The 12,145-nt window shown below is 39.7% G+C and overlaps 1 protein-coding gene across 1 annotated transcript in view; it reads left to right on the forward strand.

Annotated features, from left to right (window-relative positions):
- The first annotated feature begins 158 nt into the window (after positions 1-158).
- The window catches only part of cdk17 (cyclin dependent kinase 17), a 43,990-nt gene continuing 32,003 nt past the window's right edge, over positions 159-12,145 (forward strand). Inside the window, exon 1 of the mRNA XM_032589582.1 lies at positions 159-512. The gene's annotated coding sequence lies outside the window, so the exon portion shown is untranslated. The remainder of the gene's footprint in view (positions 513-12,145) is intronic.

The following is a 12,145-nucleotide window of genomic DNA, read 5'->3' on the forward strand; positions in this document are numbered from 1 at the left end:
TCGTCGCTTTAGTTTGTAGCGTTGGCGTTTTAATGTGAACACTTTAAAGGAAACGCAGAAACCGCTTTTATTTTGAAATCTCTCGCAGAAAACAACACAGCAGGCAGCGAGGGGCGTGGGTTTATTTTGAAAAGAAGTCGACGGAAGTTCGTCTCACCTAGCCGTGGGACTCTGTAGCTGGCGGTTGCACCACTCCCGTGTCTGTCGACGTTGGGTCCTCCTCCAGCGTCTTTAAACTGCCTCCGCCGCCGAACAAACGATATTTTTCGGACACCTCGTTTACAAACACGCCTCCCTTTATGTGTGTTTCCGATGATATTTATCTCTCCGTGGGAGCCTCTGGTACATGACGCGAAAGCACGAGCGGAGCTGTATTTTTTTCCTTTTCCTTTTCTTTTTGTAAGAGCCGCTGCTGACCGTGGTGGGCGGATAAAGGCAAGCCGAGGAGGGCATCCGGCCCTGGCAGCTCCAGGGAGAGTCCTTCCTGGAGGGACAGGATTCACCATTTTCAGGTAAGCCGAGCTCAAATGTCCTCGCGCAGCCTGTCCGATAGTGGACGCGGCGACGTTGCCTCTGCCTCGACGGAAAAGGACCAAGTGTTAAGAACTGGCCGTGTGGTGCGTGGGGATGAGAACGAAGAGGAAACTGTAGCTGAGAAGCAATTCAGCCAGAGCAATGCCATTGTGCGCGCTGGGTTCACCTCATTATCCCACAGATGCCGTTGGTTTGGTCACATTACATTTACAAGCGAAATCGTTTTAAACGCACAAATTTAATACCAGAACAACATGGATAATGGTTGCATCTTTATGCCATTTTTTTTCTGTAATCAGTGACCTTTCTAATTTAAGATAAACAAATTTTGTTTTTATACTTAATCCATGTTACCATAATAATGTTGCACTATTTCACAATGCCTTCTAACTGGAGGGATCTTAAAAGTGTGCAAGCTGCCCCCTAGCAAGGGCTGCTTCCAGTCACAAGTGGGTGTTTACTTGTAAGCCTCCAGCAACAACAACACTTTGACCAATTGAAGTCATTTTGCTCCGAGCCTGAACTTCTTCCTCCTGTTGCATTAAAACCCCGTTGATGTTTATTAAGGCACATTAGAAGCAGGCATGCTCTCTGCACGTTTTCCCTCCTCATTTGTGGATACATGCATCAGAATCAGGAATGCACCACCCCTGCTGTCTCCCTGGCAACGCTGAGATGTTGTAAAAGGGTGAAATCTTTCCAGAGAGCAATCTGTGTTTGAACGATATCGAAACGACTCTGCTCAACAGCTTTCATCAGTCCATATGAAGGAGTGAGTGATGAAGATGATGATGTTTTCATGCTATTATTATTATTATTTTCATGTCCAGTTTCATTTACATCCGTTGTCCTTCATCTGGAACAACAGGATGTTTTGTTGGGGTTTTTTTGCATTGCGTGGATCTGAATGTGTGTGTATTGACCCACATTGAGATCTAGGCTGTGGGTTGTGGTAGTGATACACTCTCTGACTCCTCCCCCAAAGGATGGAGTAATTACCCCTCTCTGTGTCTGTGGGGCATAGGCAGCGTTAGTATTGATTGGCCTCTGCATTATGGAGCAAATAGAGGGAACATAGAAACTGCTGGCTGTGATGAAAGAACATAAAGCCCCACTCTCACTTTCTATTCCTGATATATTTTTGGACAAATAAGGGTGATGTTGGTGTGACATGGTTGAGGCTTCAGTTTGTTTTTTCATTCTGTGTCCTTTAAAGATATATATATAGATGGATATATTTCTGTATTTCAATTCAAAAATACTTTATTTATCCTAACGGTTGTAACTTGTTTGATCAAAGGTGAGAAGCATCTCCTGTAGCAGTCAATCTTCCAACGAATCTGAAGAAGCCTCTGACCAAAGACTGTTGCTTTATGATAGTCTCATGCTAACGGCTCGATTTCCAGCCAACAGAGACAATATTTCGCAGTACCCATTGACCATATAATTGCTCAAATTGAAATCACAAAAAATAAAATGCTTAAAGAAAACACGGCAATTAAAAAAAAAAAAAATCACGTTTTACCATAAGAAGTTTTTTCAATAGGATGAGGTGGGTCTTACGGCCAAATTGAAATAGCTGTATTTTGCTAAACTACAATGGAAACATTTTTCCACATCACACGAGTCACATGATCAACAGCCGGACCTTACTACCGTCAGAAACAACAAAGAAGACAACAGGAAGTTGTTGGAGGATGGTGATATGTCTTTTTTTTTCCAACATGCCTCCATCAAGCTAAAAAAAAGTCTTGTTAGTTTCATCTTCCCAGAGTAGATTTCTTGTTTTGGGAAGAAAAACAACTGAGTCTCAATCTTTCTTTGTGTGATGTTCTCTGAATTATCTTATTATTTGGTTATAGTGTAAAAACGCAGCACAAGTTTTTGAGGTAAGCTTGTTGAAATGTTTAAGCTAGAATTGTGGAGGCATATTGATGAACGAAACAGTGTTTGTATCGATGGCTGGAACACTGGAGTTTAAAGGTGAGCCTATCCAAACTCCTGGACATCAGCCTGCCTGAGACCCTGTTGCTATTGGCAACCAGTCCAGAAGCTTGCAGCGTCTTTCTCTGTTTTTATGTAATGCTTAGTTGAGCCGATGTTTTATTGATCACAGGAGTATGTGTGTGTGTATGCACTTTCAGTTATTTGTGTGTGCATGTGTGGCTTTCGTCTTTGGGCTTTTCAGACAACCCATTAGTCTAAAAGCAGAACATATAAAAAAAAAATCAGAAAACAGTTCCTTCCACTAAGTGTGTGTGTTTTTTACTTTAAAAGAAGTGCAGAAATAGAGCAGATTTTTCCTCACTGCTGACTGTAAGACTTCAAAATTTTAGATGTTTTTGCTGTCTGGTTCAGATTTCCCTGCCAGATGTTAAAGTTGATCAACATTTTCTTTGAAGAAAGACCCTCATACATTATATATTTCATCTAAATCCCCTCATCAAACCCCCAAAAAACAGGAAACGTATGTCTGACCCTTTTAATGTTTTGCATCTAACAAAATCAAACTTATTTTGTTTGCTTCAATAAAATTTTGCACGTTTTAGTTTTTTGACACAATGTCATGAACTTTTGAATTTAATAAATAAATAAAAAAAAATCCCATAATTGCTTTTAACTTGGCAATTTTGGCCCTCAGGACAAAAAGTTCAGATGTCACTTGGTTCACTTTTTAATGTCCTGTTGAAACTTGTAAAGCAAATTGTGGAAATCAGCCACAGGTCTCCAATCAGTGCATATCCAGATCTCGCCGCTAGCTTCTGCTTCCAGTGTTAGCTAATCTGTGCAAACATGACATGAAGATGCTAACAGAGTTTACAGTCTGCTACAGGTGCAGACTGCTCATATTCTCTCAGTAGTAATAGTAACCTAAAAATAAATCAAAATTATTGCTTTAAATTGCTCTTAAAGACCAGAAAAGTACCAGTTAATCATTTGGAGATTACCTTTTTTTTTAAAATTTGTATTTTAACACAAAAATAGAATTGTTTTTACGATTTAGACATCTGTTCTAACTCTTATTGTTCCAGTTGTTGCTATAATAATGATGATAAACCCTTTGCTTTCTTCTTGTATATTAACATGTTATTTGTATGAGGAGACAAAAATGGAACAACGTTTTTGACCTGATCTCTTTCTGTCCATGTAGTTTCCCTCCCCACATCATAAACTGGAGGTTCTAATTGTTGTCGGCTTGTTTTTGAGGGCGATCCATCTAATTCCAGGGCTTTTCTGCCTCTGTCCAGTTTGTGCACACAAGCGGCCGTTCGTAGCTATACGAACACACACACACATATACACACACACACACACCACTGAGAAAATTATGTTAGTCATGCAAGGAATGTCAGTTGTTGGGAGCACATTGTCTTTTTTTTTTTCTCTCTCTTTTGCACAAAATTCCAGACAATGGTTCCCACTTCAAATAGAATCAGACTTTGTTTACCGTTATAGAAAAACCCATCATATTGCATTTGTTTGTGCTGTTTTGTATGAATTTGTCGGTTCATATTCTAACTTCATGGGTCTTTGTTCTCTGTCGTCAGTCCTTGGAGAATTGCCCTCTTCAAGTCTTGTAAGCATGTTCTCTGGTGTGTGTGTGTGTGTGTGTGTGCTTCCTGCACGAAGGATGGAGCGGGGTGAGATCGGCTCCTAATCCCGGGATTAGGCTGTGGCGTCGTAAGAGCAGCAGCAGCAGACGAGGATTAAACATACTCGCATACACACACTCATAAAGGTTACTCGTTCAAATAAACATGCTGCTCATTCATAAAGTTGCTTCCCCCCCCCCACTGTAAACTCAAGTGGTGTCATTTGACAGTGAAATATTCATCACAGAGATGAATATTTCAGCGGCTGGAGTTTCACTCTTCTTACTCTGCCTTCAAACTACATCAGTGACGTTTTTCAATCTGGTTTCCCTTTTTCTCATTTAAACTTGGGCTCAGTAGCGAGATGAAGCATGCTTTAATTTATAAACACCAGGTAACCCACCTGAAGTCTGGCTCCTCCTGTTATGTCCTTTTCTTGTCAGAATTGTTCATTCTGCTCTTGTTATGCTAGCTTGAGAAGCAAAGCAGATTGATAAATTTGACTGGCAGCCAATAAGAAAGATGAGCATGGCAAATTTCAATAAGTTTGTTTGATTTATATTTTAAAACATATCAGATTTTATAATTGTAAAACATTATTATGATAAGGAAATGCATTAGAGTCGATATTTTTATATTTTTGAATTTTTTTTTTATCATCATTCCAACTTTCTGAGGCCTCCCTAGCGTCCTTTGGTGGTCCCACAGGGGACTTAGGTCAACAGTAACCAGGCTGTTGTTTTTTTTTTTTTTTTTTCTGTTTATGATGTTTAATTCAGCAACCTATTTCCCTCGTTGCAGAGAGTAAATGTATCTGCTTGCTCTAGCATATTAATTCGAAATACATCACTAGGATTTCATTGCGCTCTTTCAAGCTGCACTACTATACATGCAACCAGGGAACTGCTGGGACAACATGTCTCAGAAACCCACTGTGTAGAGTGTTTCTCTTAAATTGCGGCTAGCTAGTGAGTGTCGCTAACTCAGATTAATATTTTCTTTTAAAGATAAGCTTAAAGTATTGGTTATTTCTGGCATTGTGACACCAGGTATGTTGTAGAATTTTTAAGGAGTTTCCAAAACAAGAACGATGAATAGGCAAGCTGTCTTTGTGAATTATATTCTTTGCAGCTTTCTCTACTTTTTGAAAGCATATATCTAAAAAAAAAAAGATACCATTAAAAGCCTTCAAAATAATTGCTGATGGCAAGTGTTTTGTGGATTTTGGAATTCTTCTTCTCCCTAACCTCTAAACTATCAGTTCTTTTGGCAGGACTCACTGCATTGGGCTCATTTCTAAAATCTAATGACACAGTGCTGATTAGTTGAAATGAAATTTACTTGAATGAATTTTAATATCCGACCAGTTTACCTTAAAGGTGACCTCCTTCTTCAGTACAGTCAGTTCTATGGACTGAAAGTCAAGTTATGATTAAAGGTCAGACTGATTTGGAGCAAACGGCCCCAAATCTCAGTGGAAATGAAAAGGCCATTACACTGATCATTTATACCAGATGTTAAATGCATTTTTTAAAACTGTAGATGAGTGATTATAGACTGATATTTTAATGTGGCTGTATTGCAGTAAGCTCGCAAATGCTGTATATGGCAGCGTTTGCTGTGCAAACTTTTGCACAGCGAGCCAAATTCACAAGTTAAAGGAACTCAGAGGAATTATTTGTCCTACCAATTAAAAACACAAAACTATTTTGTTAGAAATATTTTCTGTTTAGCTGCTCAGCAATAAATTAAATATGCAATATTTAATGAAACAAAGTAGAAAATAGCAAATTTTTATAGGAGTGAAAAACACACTTGTTGTCTTGCCTTGTTTTGAGAAGTCCTTTAATCTCCATGGTGACCATTCAGCTATTCAAAATGCCTGGATGGATGTAGCACCACCTGCAAGGAGCTGCAGTTTCCAAGCGTATTACCTTCCACCTTACAGAGCACCTCTCCTCCAGACTAGCCAGCAGCAATTAGCAAACATCTGGTGGAACTGTTCATCCGCTGAGCTCATTATATTTCTCAGTGCAACGCTGATAAAAACATTGTTAAAGGGTTAATGGAAGAGCCATTTTGTGATGACTTCATGAAGGTGGAGGATTAGAAAGAACAAGAGTTTCTTACAGAGACAGCAGCCCAATGTCAAGGTGTTAAATCAGGAAGTAAAATATCTTTTGTCATATTTGATATATACAACATTTTTATAATAACTGAATGTAACATAGTTACTTCATACTTTGCTTATAACTGAACTCTAAAGCTGATAGTTACTGTTTGTTCCCCAGTTTCCAGCAGTATGAAATGACTCACACAGAGCAAGTCCACATCTCATATTTGGCAGCTAAACTTTAAGTCAAAGCTAGCCAGCCAGGTTGCTAATTTGACTGTAGCTGTATTTGTAAAACACTCTACTAACAAAACATTCATGTGATGGAGTCGTTTCCGCGTCAGATAGACACGGCAGCTATAATTGGTACCTTTCTGTAACGAGATGGAAGCAGCAGAGAGTCGGCGCCAAGCACAGTCAGCTGTAGGCGTTATCCTGTTCCCAAGTACACCCCGTCCAACACGACTCTCACCATCTGCTCGCCTCGCTCAGACCTTTTCTCTCCACCACTTCTCCCCTTTCTGCAACAACAGAGCAGATTCCGCCGGCTGTTGGATTGGAGTCCGTTGTGCTTGCATGTTGGTCTACACATCTCCCACTCCTCTGGAGATCAGCTGGCGGAACCGGCCGACTCACGGTCCTGCCTCTGCCTGCTCAGTTTCTTTTTTTTAAGCTCCGAAAAGGAACATGTAATTGCACCCCGTCTGCCCCCCACGCCTCTCCTCCCGCCGGGCTAATCATCACCTCTCAGGCAGGCGTTATCTACAATCAGAGCCAATAAAGTGCATTGAAAGTTCACAGGAAACGATGGCTTTTTTTTCACCGCAGTGTTGGAGCATTCAATAATCAAACTCTCCATTGATCTGTTGTGTACTTTTTGTGTACAAATCCTGAAAACGTCCTAACTACACAGGCTTGATGAAGAATTATTGAGTCAGCTTTGGGTGACCTTTTGATTTGACTAGCTAAAGCTACGTTCACACTGCAAGCGTTAATGCGTGAACAATCTGCATCCCCGCAGTTACCTGAAGGCGCAGAAGATGTTCAGTTAAGGTCAGAATTATTACCCACCTTGATGAAATCACAAAGAACTCTTACTATTTCCATGGAAATGGCCATAAAAAAAACTGTTCACACTTGCATTTATTCTACAAAAGCAGAAGAAAATCCTCTACAAGGTCTGATCAGTAGGTTTTATTGATGTGCTGAATGATAAGAAAACAGAACAATGACGAGGCCAACATTGTTTGACTTCTTGTGCTTTCTAGACAACTTTGAGTTTTCAGTTAGTTTAAAGCCACATCTGAATAGAAATGAAGCGTTCTTTATTTTAATAGTGCGGAAATTCAAGTGTGCAAGCAGCAAACTAAAGGTAAATATTATAGAGATCCATTTTGTAACTAAAGTACATGTATACGTTTAAAATGATGTGCAAATTATAAGTTGTGCATGTGTACTTGTGGATAAAAAAACCAGACTTTTTACATAAAATGATAAAACAGTCCAAATGACAGCAGTGATGGTTATAAAGCAGAGCTGCAGCTGCTGTTTCTTTAAGGAACCAATTATTCTAAAAAAAAAAAAAAAAAAAAAATTGGGATAATTGGAAATGTTCACCAGTACATTAGTCACATTACATACATTTAGTTTGGTTGTTTGAGTGCAGCTCTCTCCTCTGGATTGTGTCGTCCGGTGTTTTCCAGCTACCAGGCACACATGTAGACAGGAAAACACACATTCCTGGATGCTGCTCTCATCTAGCCGTGTGTACGTGAGCGGCGGACGGACCAGGCCGGAAGCGTCTCGTTAACGCTCGGTAATCTGATGTACGCGGAGACAGTCAAAAATTAGGAAACAGATCGGTCAGAGAAGATGGAAATGCTTATGGCTGGTTAACAGGTGGAATGTTTTCCTCAGTAACCACCCTTAGCGTAGTTATCGGTAAGGTTTTTTTTTTAATTTTATTTGTTTTACTGCCTTGACCTCCTAAAATCCATCTTGACATGAAATGTGAACACACTGTTCACTTCGGTGATCTTTAAAAAGAAACGGCCCAGACAACCATAGAATCTAGAGACCACAGAAGTCAGATTTATCATTTTGGTCTGCTGCAGCTGCTTTGGCTAGCTTTTGTAACAAAAAGAAATGCACTCAGCGATTAATAAGCACCATAAAAAACCCACTGAATCATTTAGTTGGAAATGAGATTTTATTGCAAACCGGACACCAAAACAAAAGAATTTGGCCTTCCTGAAGGATCTGAGTTCATGTCTATCATCTCCTATACTTTTTGACGTCTTTGACCTGGAGCTTTAATTAATCACTGCCACATTGTAGTTTTATATTTTAGAGGGGAAATATGCACAATGTATATATAGAATAAGACATGCTTTTTCTATAAGTTAGGCTGGTTTGGTATACTTTCCAAAACGACCAGTACCGAATAAATTCTAGCTTTGCTGTTGTAAAATAAATAATAAATACATAAAAATCCTTACTACATTATTTTTCTTTCAAATGTAACTTTTCTGTCTCTTGTGCTTACTCTTGTTTTTGGTTTTGATTTTATTTTTCTGTAAATACATCACCAAAACTGAAAATAGCAGACTCAGCCTTTTCCCATTAGTCACTACTTCCCCACCAAAGAGGGCCGTGGTTAAACTGATATTTAAGGTGTCTGACTGTCTGACCGGCCGGGTCACTGGATGGAACCTTTTGAGCTTAAAACTTACAGATCTCTGTCAGCAGCTGGATTCCAGATGAATCTTTTAATTGCATAATTACAGTAGAAACCAGAAGTTTACATACACTGCATAGAGACATTTTCCCCCCTCAGTGTCTGAAGTTAAATCAGACCCAACTTTTCCATTTTAGGTCACAATAGTTTGCTGGAGTTCTGGTCTTTTCCTCCTGACAGAACCGGACAAAAACACATTACAGTTATTAAAGTTTCCTGGCTTGCCCTGCTGTTAGCTTGATAATACAAGACAATAGCAGGTTTGTTTTACTTTAACTTCTTTCATTGGAGTTATTTGAAACTAGCTTGGTAAAAACGCTGACGCTAAGTTATTTGAAATCAAATAACAGAATCATGCACATAGTATCATTTTAAAGCACAATGAAGTAACTGTTAACTTTTGTTAATTAACCAAATATTAATTTGACTTCGGAATTTAGTTTACGCTGTATACATCAAATATGACTTAAAACCAATTTTACTTAATTACTTAATGCCTTGAAATTGGGCCTCTGTCTCTTTAAAAACTCCTGCTCTTTCTCAAATCCCGCCTTTAGCAACGTTTTCACCAGCGTAGCATTGAGAAGTAGCTTGTATTATGAGTTGAGGTGATGCGCAGTTTTACCAAGTGTTTGCTAATTGCTGCTGGCTAGTCGAAGGAGCTGAGTGGGGGAGTCACAGGGGAGGGGTGCTCTGTGAGGCAGAAGCTCAGAAGCCTGAAACTGCAACTCTGATTAGGAGCTGCATCATTCAGGTGTTGCTATGGAGACTAAAGGATTTCTCAAACATGCATGAAAGAAACAAAACAACACTTCAGCTATGTTCTTGATGAGGGAATAACATAATATGATGGAAAGCTCAAAAAGTAATTTTTACATAACAATGCCCCTCTAAAGCAATCTATCTTTTTGCTTGCTAATTAAAGTAATGTTAATAATTGGGGGTGCACTGATTGCAGTTACTGTTGACTGTAAATGTGCAGACATGGCCTTGTCAGCCGGTTTATCAGTCAAACTTCTCTGACGGGAGAAAAGAAAAGCACAGTGGTTGACTTTTAGACCTTTGCCGAGGTTGATAACATCGGTGGATAAGATCGGCTTCACATGTAAAAATCGGCCAATCACCGATCTCCCAAAATTAAGGTAATCGGCACCGATAAATCGGTGCACCCCTACTCATAATGATATTCACACCGTACGCTCACTATTGATTTGCTGTAGATGCGAAAAAGTCGACTAGAGCGAATCACAAAAACTAAACTACGGTCTTTAAATCAGAGCCGTGAGCTGACGCATGCAAACATCCTGTGTGAGGCGAAGCTGCGGGATGATCACTCTAGAGCGACTAAACTTTTGCATTCCTTTCTTTAGCCGTGTTTGTTTAGCCACAATGTGTTTCTTTCCTGATGATGCGGACAGCGTAGTGTTACCTGTGAAACAGCAGAGCACCCGGCTCTCCGCTGAGCACTCGGCCTCCTCCTAACGCTGTGTGTGATTATAGCCGGCGTGAAGACGTGATAAGAGGATCAGCTCTCTTGCACGTAAACTCTCTTTTGTAATTGGAGGACGAATAAAGTCTGTTGCCTTTGGTCTGACCTCAAGCTTCTCCCCCCGCCGACTCACACACACACTCATACACTGTACGTATATCTCTGGTGTGTTTGTTTCAGTCTCAAGCCTCAGCTGCTTCTTGCAGCAACCGGAGCTTCTGGGCGTACAGTCAAACCTTTCCTGTCAGCTGAGTTCTCTGTGCTCTGCGGCCTGCGGTCTTTCATCATGTGACAATAGATCGGTGCTGTAATGATGCACCATGTGCATTTGTTTCTTTGCATGTGCAGAATATGAGAAATGCTGCAACTTTCTTACCTGAAGGTAATACTTCTTCATTAATCCTCCTGATCTGTGTTCTTTGTTTTCGTAACAGCTTGTCCTGTTTTGATATGCCAAGTTTGGGAGGCATTAATGTAAACCCAACAGATGATATTTTGGAGGTAATTTGCTGCTTTTAGAAAAATGGTTCTCTCTGTATCATTTGCTCAGCAGCCTCCCCTCCAGGGTTTCCTAGAGGATGCCAGTGCCAGATGGGGCATAAAAGCCCTCCTGTTCTGGGTCTACCCCAGGGCTCCCCACAGTTGGATCAGTGGGACGTGCCCACCCCCCCAAACTGGGTCTTTGCTTTGTAAAATGGCACCAGCTTTCCTCCTGGAGGCTGACCTCAGCCACACTTTAAGCTCAGTTTTCTGGAAAACTGTCGTTCACATTGGTCTTTTTGTTGTTTTTTGTTCAATGTCTTCTTCTGTGTTCCAACAACAACTTCAAGATTTGGCACTGGTGTTTATAACAACTGGAAGTCCATCCCTCCCACAAATTACACTTTCATAATGACATATTGATGCAATTTGTCACATTTATGTGAAGTTTTAGATTCCTCTGTGTTGGTGACCTGCTTAGCTGTGTAATGAGTTTGGACTACAGTTGGTCATCTCTAATTAAAAATCTAAAAAAACCTTGCCATCACCTTAGTTTCTTCCCATTATGCCATTTAGTTGGTTTATTGAAAAGCCTGTCATGTGGGAGCAAAAGTGAAGAATTGTGGAACATCAAGTACTGTAATATCTTTGAAGTTTGTGTGTATGTTCACCACTGTCAGGACAAGCAGTGGGCAATATGAATTTAGGATTTTATCACAGTATTTTTCAACTGTGACTAATGATGCAAATTAGGATTAAGAAATAGCGGAAAAATATTAAAACTAACATTTCAGTCATTGTTAACATTAACTGAAATCTGTTGTGACAACAATACATCAAAATTCTTCTCATGATAATTTATTTTTCACAATAAACACCCACCCTTAGTCAGGTTGGGGTTTTAGTTTTTCAGTAACCTGACCACCATATATATATATATACATATATAAATACATGTATATATATATATATATGTTGGCCTAATTGGAAATCAATTTCAAAGATATAATTATTAGTTACGTTGATCAGAAAGTAGGTCATGCTGTCAGTTTCACTTTAATAAATCTTCATCAGCGCAGACAGTGTTTGCATAGCGTTGCATGAGACCAAGTTTATATTGGTTCACTGTGCACTATTTGAGAAGTGGTTATGTAAATACTGTTGCAGTGTTGCACATGTGCAGAATACAAAGTGTGAGA

This window comes from Xiphophorus hellerii, chromosome 17 (genome assembly GCF_003331165.1).
Source record: "Xiphophorus hellerii strain 12219 chromosome 17, Xiphophorus_hellerii-4.1, whole genome shotgun sequence".
NCBI lineage: Eukaryota > Metazoa > Chordata > Actinopteri > Cyprinodontiformes > Poeciliidae > Xiphophorus > Xiphophorus hellerii.